The 12,467-nt window shown below is 41.3% G+C and overlaps 1 protein-coding gene across 1 annotated transcript in view; it reads left to right on the top strand.

Annotated features, from left to right (window-relative positions):
* The window catches only part of drp2 (dystrophin related protein 2), a 258,344-nt gene that overhangs the window by 127,711 nt on the left and 118,166 nt on the right, over nucleotides 1–12,467 (top strand). The gene's annotated exons all lie outside the window — the stretch shown is intronic.

The raw sequence follows: 12,467 nt of genomic DNA, 5'->3' as shown, positions 1-12,467 counted from the left end.
ACCACATGACTAGGAGAGGGAAAGAAACAACACCACATGACTAGGAGAGGGAAAGAAACAACACCACATGACTAGGAGAGGGAATGAAACAACACCACATGACTAGGAGAGGGAAAGAAACAACACCACATGACTAGGAGAGGGAAAGAAACAACACCACATGACTAGGAGAGCGAATGAAACAACACCACATGACTAGGAGAGGGAAAGAAACAACACCACATGACTAGGAGAGGGAATGAAACAACACCACATGACTAGGAGAGGGAAAGAAACAACACCACATGACTAGGAGAGGGAATGAAACAACACCACATGACTAGGAGAGGGAAAGAAACAACACCACATGACTAGGAGAGGGAAAGAAACAACACCACATGACTAGGAGAGGGAAAGAAACAACACCACATGACTAGGAACATAGCAAAACAAATGACCGATAAACGGAAGTGACAGAAGGGAGCTTAAATACATGAACTGACGAGACACACCTGAAACAGATAACGAGGACCGCGGACAAGGAGGCGGAACAAAGGTGGGACAAGGGTGGAGACAAGAACAATAACAGACAGAGCCTTGTGCAGATAGAGCACATGGCGGGGAAAACAGGCATGACAGGACGAGGGCGTGACATAGTGGAACTCTCTGAAAGATTATTTGAGTTTTTTTAATAAATGATGCATGTAAATTAGCTTTCAGTGAAATAAAACACTTTAAATATTGTGCATATTTAAACAACACGGTAACAACACAACCCTCCAATAAAAATATAAACCTGCATCCATAAATACGTTAAAAAAACAGATGTATTTGGCTCTCAGTGTAATGCAGAAAGTGTGATCAGGTTTTTTTTTTTTTTTATTTTGTGTTAAACTTGCACTCTTTTTTCTCCAAATTACAGTGATCTGAGTGGAGGTGGAGCTAGACTTAAGAATGATTTCAGTTAATAAGGTATCATCTGTTTTTCTCCGGAGAGGCTGCACGGATGCAGACATCAAACAGTTGCAGCCACCTGAGAGTGATCACTGTCACACTCTTGTCATGTGGAATAATCATCCATTATTGTCTTGATTCAATTTCGCTACAAATTCAGTTACTGTCACATGGCACGGCCCACTCTTTGAAATATGCGGCTGAATTACTTTGGAAAGCTCTTAATGTGGATTGTCACCTTTCATCAAGTTTATATTATACTCTCCACGAACTGCATTCTGAAGAGGTGTGGAAATGTGTTTTCCCTCCCGCTGTGTCCAATTAAAGGTGAGATATCGGTTTGAATGCAGACTATAACCTCACTTCAGTTTGTGGAAAGGTATAGACCTCTGATGTAAGCTGTATGCCTTGTGTCAGGTTTGTGTTTCACAGTCATTTTATAAATTGAATCGAGATATTTTAAGGTTTATCCGGTGCTGTCAGAGTGTGTATAATTTCAGTGTAAAAGCATGAAGTGAAACTGAACACTCTTGAGCAGCTGCACATAAGCCGAAGCTCACCGTGCCGAATGATAAGCAGAGGTTAGAGCAATATAAAGGCCCCTAGCATTGGGCTGTGTTTTCTCTGGAGTGACAGAGGTCCATCCAATCCATTCTGTGATCAGCTGAAGTGATGACTGTGATCCAGAAGCAGGGATGTGGAAGTAAATGCAGAGATGTCCATTTTATTAAATGGAATCCTGGTAACAAATGTAAGTCTCAATATAGTTGAATGACCCTAAATGATTAAGACATATAATGTGAAGATAAAGGTTGTGTGTGTGTTTTATTTTAAATCCCATGTCCTGTATCTCGCCGTTTGTGTTGTTGTTGATGTTGAAGTGCTTGGTAGTGATGTCAGATGCTTGCAGTGGTAATGGAGCTTCGCCCTTGGACCTGACTACTGTTCAGCATTTCAGTTTGTGCCAGTACATCACAGGCAACAACACACACCAGACTCAGCACAACACACACTAACACACCACCACCACGTCAGTGTCACTGCAGCACTGAGAATGATCCACCACCACATCACACCTGCTCTGTGGGGGTCCTGAGCGCTGAGGAACAGGGGGAAAGAGGGACCAGAATGTATGCAGAGAAACAGGTGGACTACAGTGTTCTGCCAGTGGAGCTTATCTATCTGTCTGTCTGTCTGTCTGTCTGTCTGTCTATCTGTCTGTGTCTGTCTGTCTGTCTGTCTGTCTGTGTGTCTGTCTGTCTGTCTGTCTGTCTGTGTGTCTGTCTGTCTATCTATCTGTCTGTCTGTCTGTCTGTCTGTCTGTCTGTCTGTCTGTCTATCTGTCTGTCTGTCTGTCTGTGTCTGTCTGTCTATCTGTCTGTGTCTGTCTGTCTGTCTCTCTGTCTGTGTCTGTCTGTCTGTCTGTCTATCTGTCTGTGTCTGTCTGTCTATCTATCTATCTATCTATCTATCTATCTATCTATCTATCTATCTGTCTGTCTGTCTGTGTCTGTCTGTCTGTCTGTGTCTGTCTGTCTGTCTATGTGTCTGTCTGTCTATCTATCTATCTATCTATCTATCTATCTATCTGTCTGTCTGTCTGTCTGTCTGTCTGTCTATCTGTCTGTGTCTGTCTGTCTGTCTCTCTGTCTGTGTCTGTCTGTCTGTCTCTCTGTCTGTGTCTGTCTGTCTGTCTGTGTCTGTCTGTCTGTCTATCTGTCTGTCCGTCTGTCTGTCTATTTTTCTGTCTTTCTATCTGTGTCTGTCTGTGTCTCTGTCTATCTATCTATCTATCTATCTATCTATCTATCTATCTATCTATCTGTCTGTCTGTCTGTGTCTGTCTGTCTGTCTATGTGTCTGTCTGTCTATCTATCTATCTATCTATCTATCTATCTATCTATCTATCTATCTATCTATCTATCTATCTATCTATCTGTCTGTCTGTCTGTCTGTCTGTGTCTGTCTGTCTGTCTATGTGTCTGTCTGTCTATCTATCTATCTATCTATCTATCTATCTATCTATCTATCTATCTATCTATCTATCTATCTATCTATCTATCTATCTATCTATCTGTCTGTCTGTCTGTCTGTCTGTCTGTCTGTCTGTGTCTGTCTGTCTATGTGTCTGTCTGTCTATCTATCTGTCTGTCTGTCTGTCTGTCTGTCTGTGTCTGTCTGTCTGTCTGTCTGTCTGTCTCTGTCTGTCTGTCTGTCTGCCTGTCAAGTTCTCCATATTGTTTTTTTTTTTTTGGCAAAGTTTGTATTAAGTGCAGGTATTTATTTATTTATTTATTTATTTATTTCCTGGTCCCTCTGCTGGCCTGCCGGCACTAACGCCCCACTCAGCTCAAAGATATGAATAATTCATGGCCAGTTGTTCATCTGATGCTTGGGACCGGAGCAACAACCAGGCGAGTACAGGAATAATGGGCCATCATTGCACTGAGATAACCTGTGTCAGACGTAATGAGTACCCATACTAATGGGGGTCTAATTTCAAATGCCTCTCTACACGGTGGTAAACAAGAGCACTGCCTCCAACAGTAAGTACATGCGTGGCATGTTTGCGTACTGAAAATTATGGCTTGTCATTGAAGTGATAATGGCATGTCTTTGGAGGGCAAGCTGTTTGGGTGCTCCTCTGAATTAAATAGACTTGAGTCTTGGGGCTGTTTGAACTTTCACCAACTTAAATCTAGTCAATAAATCTGATATTTCTTATTGTGGGATTTGTTTTTTAAGAATGATATATTTTTAGAAGCTCTCTGTGGGTCCTAGGACAATTCTGTATAAATATCTCAGTCTGTTGGACAGTCATTTATTTATTTGGTTGCTTCACGTAATCAGTCGTCACATAAAATCACTTTGAAACAAGTAAAATAGTCCAGATATAGGTTGAATAATCTTATCATATGCAATAAAAACATCCTCATTAATAATGTGGAGTATTAGATATACACACATTAGACGTAAGGCCTTGTCTTGATTAGATATAACGTTTGCAGATATGACTTGGAAACGTGTTATTCACATGGACAGAAGGCAGTATGTCAGTGTCTTAGTGTCTAGTGATCTTCTGGATGTTTTGGTGTGGACAGCTTTTGCCCTTTGGGTTTACGTCCATTTCAGAAGAGTCTTTTCTTTTCCACTGAGTGACAGCTGCAGTGCTGTAGTGCTGACGTTCAGCTCCAAGGCAGAGGACCTGCTATAGATAGGTAATGGTCTGGTATAACATCAGGATGGATTAAGTTATGTCCTGCTCCCGTGAGAAAGGCTTGTTTTACGTGGAAATATGTCACGCTCAATTAAAAACAATTCTGATCTCTGTTTCAGGTTAAACTCAGTCTATCACAGTGTAAGAGCTCCGCACTATAATAATAATAACTAATATACACCCGACTCATAAAAGCCTCTTTAAATGTCTCTGCTTTAAAACGTATTTTTTAAATAAGTCATTATTTGTAGTTTCTCAAACATTTAACATTTTCCTGAACTCAAATGGATTACATATGATTTTCTTTTCTTTTTTTCCCCATTGCTCTGTGTGGCAGGGAGGGGTGGGAAGAGAGAGAGCATAGCATTTCTGGCCTGGTGGGTGGATGGGCCAAGGTGGTGTGATCTGGAATGAAAAGTACAATGGTTAATGGTATCTTTGGAATGAAACACTGCAGTATTTCAGTGCTGCTCCCAGAGGAGAACTCCCAGACAGTGTAAATCAAGCTTATTCACCGTTTCAGAGATCTAGGAAGGGATATCGGTCTAAATAAGCAGCATAAAGCTTAGTCATCTTGAAGGTGGTGATACACGGGTGTGGTCTTAAACCTAAGGTAAGAGTTTTTGTTTTTGGATTAGTGTTGTGTAGGAGTTGTACTTGTACAGGGTCAATGTTACAGTGAAATGGACACAATGCAGACATTTTAAGACTGGACCATACTTTAGATAGTGTAGTCCAGGCACACACAAACAATCTGTTATCTGAATATTAGACAGTTCTAAATGTCTCTCTAATGCAAATGTGTATTTTTCAAAGCTGACCCCAGACGGTTGAAATCAGGCTTATTTATTCAGAGGAAATCACGGAAGTGGCAGTCTGTAAACAGGGGAAAGCTTTAGTCTGCTTGAGGTTGGGGGAACACTTGTAGAAACTCTTGTGTGGTTGTTACACTAAGGTTAGGGCACTTCTGCCTCCTGAGAGATTACAGAGAGCATTTTCCTCGGTCTGGACTCTGAGACTCTTGTTGCAGTAACAAGATTATGTTCAGGCAGCTTGCGGGTCACTCAGAACGTTAGCATTGCATCCATCTCCTTGTAGGACTTTGATCACCTGATTTTTCTTTTTTTTTTTACCTACAGCTTCTTTTTTATAGACAGCTGCAGGGGGCTGTCTACTGTCATGAGTGTTCACAGCGTGTTTTACTGTAGCAAGATGAAAACCACAAGGTGAGATACTGACAGCGAGGCTAAATAGTTAAAAGCTGTCTGGCTCCTCTGTGGTCAGGGTATAGACAGTAGAAATAGGACAAAGGTTGTTCTTACAGTTTTGTTTGGTCTGACCTGAGCCATTTATATAAAGTAAGTGCTTGATTGGTCTCATGGCACTGCCCTCGTTCGCTCACACTAAGGCAAATCACTGAGAAGGAAACGCTATCTCGATGTGTTGTGTTTTTCACGAATCAGAAAGTGCCTTTTAAGTTGATTGTTGATCATATTGAATTTTGCTAATCTGGTCCAGTACCGCCCACTTTCAGGAAATTCAAAATATATTCTACACGATAATTCTATGCTAATGTAATACCCATTTAAGATGGGTATTACCTTCAAAGATAGGTATGCAGAGATGCATTTTATGCTTTTTTTAATTTCTGAGAGCTACATGCCATATTCATTTAAATTTACATAGGAGTAGAGATGCAGCGAAATAGCTACAATGTAAAGATTGCATGCGTCTACCACCAGTGTTGACAAATATATATATATTTAAGAAATGATCTGCCAATACCAATATAATTCTGTTATAATTGTTTCGGTACTTATCTGTACTTCACAGAGAGTCCCAACTACCACATTTATATATTCAAATTATTTTAACGTATAAGTCTTCATTTTCCAAGATGATGAAACAGTGGTGAAGTTACAGATTGCACTGATTTATTTATTGTTTTAAATATCAAATCAAATCACTGAGATCAGACAAATACATCCTAATGCCCAGAATAATTCACAGCTTGATGGTAGGGGATCCGAAAAGAGCCGGTTCATATCTGAGGTGTGTGTGTGTGTGTGTGTGTGTGGTGTGGGTGGTTGTTGCCATGCCATTTGTCTGGGCAGGAGAAAGAGGTGCAGGGTTCTGGCACTCTGATCTTATTGCTGGAAAGCTGCCTTTCTCAAAGTCCTTGCCAGAGGCTTATTTCCGCCACTCTTGTTGTTGTTGTCGTCCTTGGTGTTGTTTTCTTTCGAGTTGACTCAGCACAATTTTCACCAAAGCCCCATAAAATAATGGCAGATTGCAATCATTTTAAAAAAACAACAACAAAAAAAACAAAAAACAACTAAAGTGATCGGCCTCTGAAATAGGATGCTTTCACTAAATAGAATGACTTAAAACAAGCGAATATAATCTAGACATAGATTAAATCATCTTATTATATTTTGCCACCGGTCATGGACTGGGGAGGGGCCTGGACTTGCTGGGGCTTATGGAGTGCCATGTTGGATGCCCAGGATAGTCTAGAGGGGTATGAAGCCCATCAGCTTCAGGCTGTGGCATTGCTGGAGTGATGGATCTCTATTCAGTACCTCTGGGGTAAATTTGGTTTAAAATCCAGAACTAATCATTCAGCATTAGCGCCTGACCTTGCATTCTCAAGGCTGAATGCCATCAAATGCTCACAGCAACCTATAGTGTTACATCAACATTAGGTAGTATTGTTACCTTAAAATTACAGCTTCAAAATCACTGTGATGCTCAACTGACTTGTAATAGGGAGAATAGAGCATCTGTCATTGCTACTTCAGCCTCAGCACTGCAGAAATTACCCGATGTAACTTTTGGAGAAGGGTAGGAATCCACGCCACCATCCCCTCCCTCTTCTCTTGATTTCAGGATTGTGCTGTTAAAGAGCAATACACTCTAATTGTAGGGGAGCACAGAAGGTCCAAATCTTACCTAGCAATCCTTTAAATGCATGTTTAATGCACATATACAGTACTCTGCAAACGTTTTAGTCACCCTATTCTTTTAAGTACAAATTCTGTTACACAGGGTGGGCCATTTGTATGGATACACCTTAATAAAATGGGAATGGTTGGTGATATTAACTTCCTGTTTGTGGCACATTAGTATATGGGAGGGGGGAAACTTTTCAAGATGGGTGGTGATCATGGCGGCCATTTTGGATCCAACTTTTGTCTTTTCAATGGGAAGACACATGAAACTTATTGGGAATTTCACAAGAAAAACAATGGTGTGATTGGTTTTAACGTAACTTTATTCTTTCATGAGTTATTTACAAGTTTCTGACCACTTATAAAATGTGTTCAAAGTGCTGTCCATTGTGTTGGATTGTCAACGCAACCCTCTTCTCCCACTCTTCACACACTGATAGCAACACCGTAGGAGAAATGCTAGCACAGTCTTCCAGTATCCGTAGTTTCAGGTGCTGCACGTCTCGTATCTTCCCCAAAGATAAAAGTCTAAGGGGGTCAGATCAAGGGACTTGGGGGCCATTCAACTGGCCCATGACGACCAATCCACTTTCCAGGAAACTGTTCATCTAGGAATGCTCGGACCTGACACCCATAATGTGGTGGTGCACAACAGTTACACGTTAAAACCAAGCACACCATTGTTTTTCTTGTGAAATTCCCAATAAGTTTGATGTGTCACATGACCCTCTTCTCATTAAAAAAACAAAAGTTGGATCCAAAATGGCCGACTTCAAAATGGCCACCATGGTCACCACCCATCTTGAAAAGTCCCCCCCCCACTCCCATATGCTAATGCCACAAACAGGAAGTTAATATCACCAACCATTCCCATTCTATTCAGGCGTATCCATATAAATGGCCCACAATGTAGATGAATTCTGCATTATTGAGTCAGTACAAAAGCATCTTAGATTTACTTTACCAATAATAATAATAATATTACAAAAAATAATAATAATAATAATTGTACGTCTGTAAAGAAAGCAACTTATTGTCAGGACTGAGGCAGACTGACGGAGGCGGACTCACACGCTAACAGTGACTTTATTTATAACAAAACAGAGACAGACTTGGATAAATAGACTTTACAGTGAGAGCTACACAGACAAAACTGAACACAGAGAGCTAAACAGAGACCAAGACACGGAGAGACAGATACAGAGAAACCCAAACTGAGTAAAGACACAAACAGACTCGAGACAAGAGACAAACAAAGACTGACTTGAGGGGAACGAGGAACAGACGAGACGAACAGACCAGAGACAGACGAGCGAATGTGGAATGTCCAACAAAGAGGAACTAAGACAAGGGAACTTAAATACACAACACAGACAAGGGACACCTGGAACAGACAAAGAGGAGGCAGGACTACAAAGGAGACACTGACAAGGAGGAGGAACTAAGGCGGAACTAGGGTGGAGACAGGAACAATAACAATAACAAACAGAACCATGTGCAAGACAGGACAGGACCAGGGCGTGACACTTATTAAAAAAGATGTTACTCTCAATAAAAAAAAAAAGAAAAGGCTCCTAAGTTTTTGCATAAAAATGAGTGCAGGAGGAGTGTAGCGTAGTAAAACTACCATCTCATTTTCTTTATAAAACGGTATAAACTGTACCTAGGACTAATATTTAATAAAAATACTGACTTTCTTTTGTTTATTAACATTTACTGCACAGTGTTGACTTTTTCTTTCAAATAATAAAGAATGAATTCCATTTTTAAGTCATCTTTACTTTCCAACATTTTTGCACAGTCTTTGTGTGTGCGCTTTGTGGGGTTGACGTACATGGTTTGGGGGATTTATGTGTGTTTGCGTGTGAGTGTGTTGCTCTCGTGTAGTGTAGTAGAGGTGTGTGTGTGAGCCTGTTCACCGCCATGGAGGGGTGTAAGGTGTGGAAAATGGCTCAGCTCATTCTCGCTGCACCTCAGTGCCATTCCCTGCTCTGATGCCCTTGTTCACAGTTCACTTTTGTTCCCTGACTCTGATTCCATGCTCACTACATTAACCTTACAGCAATCTCATAATGAGGAATATTATATTTACATCTAATGATTATATTTAGGCTGATTTCACTGACTACGACAATGAATCTGCATTTTTGAAATAAGACCCAGCTCTCAGAGATACACACATCCGTGCTTTTGTATGTATTAACAGTATGTGAAGGCCTATCCCCTCTATCTGATGAACCACGAACAGCCAGTGGATTATGCAGAGAGGAAGTGTGTGTGTGTGTGTGTGTGAGAAAGAGAGCAGGAAGGAGAGAGGAATCCACGGTGAGAGATGGCGAATGGCGATAGGGGCAAAAGCGAATGCTGATTCATGGGAGATTGAAAAGTCACACTGAATAAACAGTGAGTGTGTGAGGAATGGAAATGTTTTTTGAGCAAGAGACTGCAAGGAGGTGAGGAGTCTCTTTCTCTGGGGAACAAACCACACACTTCCAGCACTGGAGCGAAAGAAAACAAAATGGATCTAGTAGTGGAATGGTTCATAAATTTCAGAGTTTGTTTTGGTTCCCAAGTTCTGGGCCACGGTGTGTACAGCATTCAGTGATCTCCTCCAAACACGTTACATTGTCCAGTGTTGTCGTGTTAACAGCAGTTTGTAAAGTTGGACTGACTGGTTTCAGAGATTGTGGTGTTATCATTTGGCAAAGGGTAAGAGAGTCTTGGGCTGGGGGGTGGTGTTGTGGGTGTCCAGGGGCCCATTACATTGGACTCTTGGACGTTTTTGGGTGACTGGGAATAAAGTAACTCGACCGCAATGGGAGAGATTCAGCAGAGGAATAAAAGACCAGGGAAGGGATATTCTGACAGTAGCGGTGACCGGTTATAAAGAGTGTCGCGACCCAGAGAAAGCTCCCTCATCATCGAGACTGCAGCCGAGCTGATTGTGTCCATGTCCTGGCACTCCGGACGTGATCTGAATTCTTGATCCCTGCTCCGTAATAACATAGGCACACTGGAGAAAATGATATCTCTGCCAGTGTAACCATCTCAAATCTTGTCAATATATCTACTGTATTATTTCTCATTGTAATTATGGTAATTAGTTATTCAGCATAGTGAATATTGCCTTATTTTGCTTGACAATAAATCAAATGACAAAAAGCACAATAATGAATAGTAATGAGCATCTCATAATGGGAAATAATCCAGATATTGACTAGATTTAAGGCGATATCACTTAATAAAAGTGATCTCTTTTGTTTTGCAGAGCAACCACACACTCACTCCTTCCTCCGCTCCCATGTCCCAGCAGGGACCGGCTACGACAAACAGAACTTCCTGTAGCTTGAAGACATTACTGATATTAGATTTGAATGACTGTGTGTGTTTATAAACTGATGTGTTTCCATAATTGATGCTTATGTTCGCTGTGAGTTTCAGAGACACAAACACTTCCTTAATATATATATTTCTACAGACACAGGGTGAAAGTAAGCAAATTAAAAACAGAAAGCACAGCTTTGTCAATTCGCTCTTTTTATTTTTTAAAGAAAGCTATTCATTAGTCTTATATTTTATGTATAATCCTATAAACTTCATTGTTTCTTGGAAATACACATTCAATTTACTAGGAAAGAACTGTGGAAACACTGTGAAATTCTTCAGAATCCTCTAAATCAGGTGATGTTATTATTGTTGGGAATAAAGGCTTCCAGAAAAAAAGCCTAAGCAGATAGAAGACACATTTGGGCCAATACATACAGCTCAGTTAAGGCACTAGCTGCTGTTGTGTGGGCTACACAGGGCCAAGTGTCACGAGCTGGGGTCATTTGACGTGGGCTAAATGTCGATCTGCCCCACATTTGTTCCACAACACACCTGACCTTTGGCTTATATAATGTGGACCTGTGGCTAAGTTGAGACAACCAGACACACCCCGAGTCAGAGCCAACATTCAAGGTCAAATGTGAGCCTGGGTAGACATTTATGGGTAAAGGTAAGTCAAGTATCATTCCTTGGACGATAAAATGCACCCACAGATATTTCAACAGTTTAAGCACAATACGTGGACCAGGGCCGTCGTTCGACTCAGTAATAGGGTAAATAACAAACTGCCCCAGTCCGGTATCCCAGGTTCTCCCTCTCTCTGTTTTTAGACAACTGCTATAGACCTCGAAACGTTGAAAAGCATGAACTGAGATTAGGATATTGCTCTTTTCCTGTTCCATAGGTGGGTAATATTGACTTATATTTTACAGTAGATGGAACTAACTCTAAATTCAGGAGAGCGCTGGCTGCATGAAAGTAAACACAGACCGTCTACAACACTAAACAACTTGAGTGTACAACAGAGTTTCTGTGGTTCTTCAAGCAGTGAATAACAACGTATATATAGACAAGTTAAACTTCAGCCATGTACAAACAACATTGTTTTACCCTTCAAACATAACGTTCAACCTTAAAATAAGTGTTTCCCCACAATTGATGTTGGAAAGGCAAAAATTAACCTAGAAACAGCATCAGTTACATTAGCTATGTTTATTTTAGCTAATAAAAGTGACATTGATAACACAAGCTCAAACACTGAGGAGGTACTGTTGATTATTAGAATGTTAACATAAACAAAATGAATACAACGAATACCTTTTTTTAGTGTTCGTTTATTCTTTGTTTCTCATTCATGACAGAGTAACACTTTACTGTTATATCAGTTGATCTGTGTCACAGGCTTTTTACTATGTGACAGATCTGCCCCTGTGACTGATTGACAAGCATATGGGAACAGCTGTGTCTCTCTAAATTTTGTGTTTGCCCCAGAATAGTATGTAGTCTAGGAACGCCCTTTATGGGGACGCAGTGATTTTATTTTTGTCGCAGTCACACAGCTCCAGGGACCTGGAGGTTGTGGGTTCGAGTCCTGCTCCGGGTGACTGTCTGTGAGGAGTGTGGTGTGTTCTCTCTATGTCTGTGTGGGTTTTCTCCGGGTGACTGTCTGTAGGAGTGTGGTGTGTTCTCCTTGTGTCTGCGTGGGTTTTCTCCGGGTGACTGTCTGTGAGGAGTGTGGTGTGTTCTCTCTGTGTCTGCGTGGGTTTCTTCCGGATGACTGTCTGTGAGGAGTGTAGTGTGTTCTCTCTGTGTCTGCTTGGGTTTCCTCCGGGTGACTGTCTGTGAGGAGTGTGGTGTGTTCTCCCTGTGTCTGTGTGGGCTTCCACCGGGTGACTGTCTGTGAGGAGTGTGGTGTGTTCTCCCTGTGTCTGCGTAGGTTTCCTCCAGGTGACTGTCTGTGAGGAGTGTGGTGTGTTCTCTCTGTGTCTGCGTGGGTTTCCTCCGGGTGACTGTCTGTGAGGAGTGTGGTGTGTTCTCCC

The sequence above is a fragment of the Hoplias malabaricus genome, chromosome 17, assembly GCF_029633855.1.
Source record: "Hoplias malabaricus isolate fHopMal1 chromosome 17, fHopMal1.hap1, whole genome shotgun sequence".
Taxonomy (NCBI): domain Eukaryota; kingdom Metazoa; phylum Chordata; class Actinopteri; order Characiformes; family Erythrinidae; genus Hoplias; species Hoplias malabaricus.
This window is presented reverse-complemented; position numbering and strand designations above follow the sequence as displayed.